Genomic DNA, 4129 nt, shown 5'->3' on the forward strand with positions numbered 1-4129 from the left:
AGCCCCTATGTTAGAAGACAAAGTTTCTCCACTAATGGTAATCTGGGGAATACCAAACTGTTTTTTCCATCAATCCAACGACTGATCACTGGCAGCAAATTCTGAATCTGTTGCTTCTATTTGCCACTTAAATTGCAAGGACCATACAAAACAACAATTTAACAATGCATGCACTCTGGACATCTGATATGCAAATGAAGAAACAAAAAACACACAATTGTCAACAGAGCTGCTCTCTATGTGTGTTTATTGTTGTTTGTGAGCGCTAGAAGAGAGCTAAATATCGTTTGTTGAAGATATGTTCTCATAATTTATTCAGTATTAACAATACAGTATGTACTTTGTAATCGTGACTCCAGATGTGCTATAAGCACAAAAGGTGCATAAAAAATATTTTGAAAAGCCACACATCATTGTAGCTGGTGCCCACTTGCTAAGGTTTCGTAAAATACAGTATGCACAATAAATTAATCCTCATTTTACTACAGCACAGAAAGGTATTATTATGCTGTTAATTAAGTAGGCCAGATTTAGTAGACCGGTTAGCACCGAGCTGGTTAGTTACGAGCTGGTAGTTGAGAGTATACTGTGTTCTGGCACTGATACTAATAATTAAGGGAGTAACACAAAATATAAATCAGAGACCTGGAAATGGAAATTCAGTGACTTCTCTTTACCATATAATGCTCAGTGGCTTGGAAATGGGGTTTAATATAATGGATATTAAAATATAAAACTTTTACTTTCTGCATTTGACTGAATTTCAAGTATGTTAAAGAATAATGAAGTCTTCCTTATAATTATTAGTTTTTGATTGTTTCATATTTGATAATATCTGATTTTCCACATTTGAATAACAGAAATAACCTTTTGTGCAAGAAAGTTTCAGGAAAGGTAAAAGTCCTATGTAGGATGTAAACTACCGATTATATATCTACCAGTGACACAAGGGGGCCAAAGGCCATGCCGCAGTGGTAACACTGGTTCCCGTCAGATCACTGAAGTTAACCGCTGATGGGCTGGGCTAGCATTTGGATGGGTGACCATCCGGTCTGCCGAGCGCTGTTGGCAAGCGGGGTGCACTCAGCCCTTGTGACGCAAAATGAGGAGCTACTTGATTAAGTAGCGGCTCTGGTCTCAAAAACTGACATACGGCCGGGAGAGCGGTGTGCTGACCACGTGCCACTCCATATCCACATCCGCTGATGCCTATGGGCTGAGGATGACACGGCAGCCAGTCGGTACCATGACGCCTTCATGGCCAGTTCAGGAATTTGGTTTTTTGTGACACAAGGGAGACAATTTTTGTCAAAGTGTCTTATTATATTATTACTTTTTTTAACATTACATGTTATTAATACCAGAATATGTTATAGCTGCCCCAAACAGACATGTGTAATTGTGCTCCACATTCCACATTTTCTTAGTGAGATATCCTGATGCTGCAGTGTTCATCTTTGGGACACTAATGTAAAAGGAGGCACAAAATCAGCTGCGGGAAAAATCCATGCATTTTGTATGTTTCTTTATATCTAAAAACAAAGATGATGTGACTTACCAAACAAAAGTGCTGGCACATCGATAGACACACAAACAAACACAAACATACACACAAAATTCAAGCTTTCGCAACAAACTGTTGCCTCATCAGGAAAGAGTGAAGGAGAGGGAAAGACGAAAGGATGTGGGTTTTAAGGGAGAGGGTAAGGAGTCATTCCAATCCTGGGAGCGGAAAGACTTACCTTAGGGGGAAAAAAGGACGGGTATACACTCGCACACACACACATATCCATCCACACATATACAGACACAAGCAGACATCTCACAAGCAGACATATTTAAATATGTCTGCTTGTGAGATGTCTGCTTGTGTGTGTATATGTGTGGATGGATATGTATGTGTGTGCGAGTGTATACCCGTCCTTTTTTCCCCCTAAAGTAAGTCTTTCCGCTCCTGGGATTGGAATGACTCCTTACCCTCTCCCTTAAAACCCACATCCTTTCGTCTTTCCCTCTCCTTCCCTCTTTCCTGATGAGGCAACAGTTTGTTGCGAAAGCTTGAATTTTGTGTGTATGTTTGTGTTTGTTTGTGTGTCTATCGACGTGCCAGCGCTTTCGTTTGGTAAGTCACATCATCTTTGTTTTTAGATATATTTTTCCTACGTGGAATGTTTCCCTCTATTATAACCATATATATCTGGCAGGTCGACAGACACACAAACAAACACAAACATACACACAAAATTCAAGCTTTCGCAACAAACTGTTGCCTCATCAGGAAAGAGGGAAGGAGAGGGAAAGATGAAAGGATGTGGGTTTTAAGGGAGAAGGTAAGGAGTCATTCCAATCTCGGGAGTGGAAAGACTTACCTTAGGGGGAAAAAAGGACGGGTATACACTCGCACACACACACACACATATCCATCCACACATATACAGACACAAGCAGACATGCTTTAAATATGTCTGCTTATGTCTGTATATGTGTGGATGGATATGTGTGTGTGTGCGAGTGTATACCCATCTTTTTTTCCCCCTAAGGTAAGTCTTTCCGCTCCCGGGATTGGAATGACTCCTTACCCTCTCCATTAAAACCCACATCCTTTCGTCTTTCCCTCTCCTTCCCTCTCTCCTGATGAGGCAACAGGTTGTTGTGAAAGCTTGAATTTTGTGTGTATGTTTGTGTTTGTTTGTGTGTCTGTCGACCTGCCAGCACTTTCATTTGGTAAGTCACATCATCTTTGAGCTGACTTCTGCTATTTCCATTGTGTATGAGTAAAATCACGTGTGTCAGATAAAATCACCTCGCATACTTACATCAAAAACTTGATTTAAATTATGAAAGTGTTTTTCATGTTGACTGTATAAAACCTGTGCATGTGTCATGTTATGTTGTCTATTATCTTACACTGTGCACTGTTAAAAATATGATTTCTGCTATAGCACTGGGTGTAAACGACATTTATGCTTAGTAGTTTCAGCAGTAACATCCCTGCTTTAGTGGTGTATGGGTGTCGCATCAGATAATGTTGTGAAAACTGCACAATATTTCAATGAGACAGCTGTTCATTATCTTCAAGTGCTTACTGATGTGTCACTAATATGGCTCGCCAATACGAGCGCTGGCCCGCTACAAAAGCACAGGCACCAAGGGATGGGGCTATAACGTTATCATAGACAAGTCATAGAGAATGATGACATCTAGTGCCCACTGCCACAGAAATGGGCCAAGGTCTTTACACTTGCAACGTGGGAAAAGCACAGTCACGAATTGCACTTGTATAGTGTTGGTGTCCATTTTAAGTTCCGGACTCCAATTTCCCATCTGTGTTGACTCAGATTCATTTATGTATGGCCTACAATGCCTTAGTACTGCCATTGTTGGTCCCAATGTCTTGCTGAGTTGAAATCCCATTTCTGTTAATCAGATCATTACTTATGCGTATTTTGATTGCTTCTTTAATGTTGGAGTCCCAGTACGTGGTGGCGGACTGAAGGATCTTTGTCCCTCTGTAGTTAATGCTATGTCCTGTGTCAAGACAGTGTTCATCAAGAGCAGACTTTTGAAACTGGCCCAGTCTGATATTAAGTCTGTGTTCAGCACATCTATCTTGAATGGTGTGACACATCTGGCCAATGTAAGATTTCATACACTGGTAGGGGCTTTTATGTAGTCCTGGTCTCCTTAGACCTATGTTGTCTTTAACATAATGCAGCATCATTTGCACTCACATTGGAGGAGGGAAGACACATTTTATTTGATGTTTTCTGATAAGTCAGCTGATCTTAAAGGACATGCCATGAACATGGGGTAGAAGAAACATCCTCATGGTATTCTGGTATTCTCCACTTCTTCTGGCTGTTCTTGAGGTTTAGTGCGTGCAGGTTGAAATGCATTTTGAAGCTGTTTATCACTGTACCAATTTTTTAAAAACACAGAGTGAAGATGGCTAAGCTCTGCCAATAAGCTCCTTGGATCTAAGATAACTCTTGCCCTTTGAATGAGAATTTGTAATACACCACTGCATTGAGGTAAGTGTTAGTAGTTTGTAGCTCACAGATATAGGTCAGTGTGAGTTGGTTTTTGGAATACACATGGACAACTAATCAGCTTTTGCAGAAGTAATGAC

At 40.5% G+C, this 4129-nt stretch overlaps 1 pseudogene; it reads left to right on the forward strand.

The window, feature by feature from the left end:
• The first annotated feature begins 953 nt into the window (after nt 1–953).
• LOC126204695 (5S ribosomal RNA) lies at nt 954–1071 on the forward strand (annotated as a pseudogene).
• The last annotated feature ends 3058 nt before the right edge of the window (nt 1072–4129 follow it).

This window comes from Schistocerca nitens, chromosome 9 (assembly GCF_023898315.1).
Source record: "Schistocerca nitens isolate TAMUIC-IGC-003100 chromosome 9, iqSchNite1.1, whole genome shotgun sequence".
In the NCBI taxonomy this organism is placed as follows: Eukaryota; Metazoa; Arthropoda; class Insecta; order Orthoptera; family Acrididae; genus Schistocerca; species Schistocerca nitens.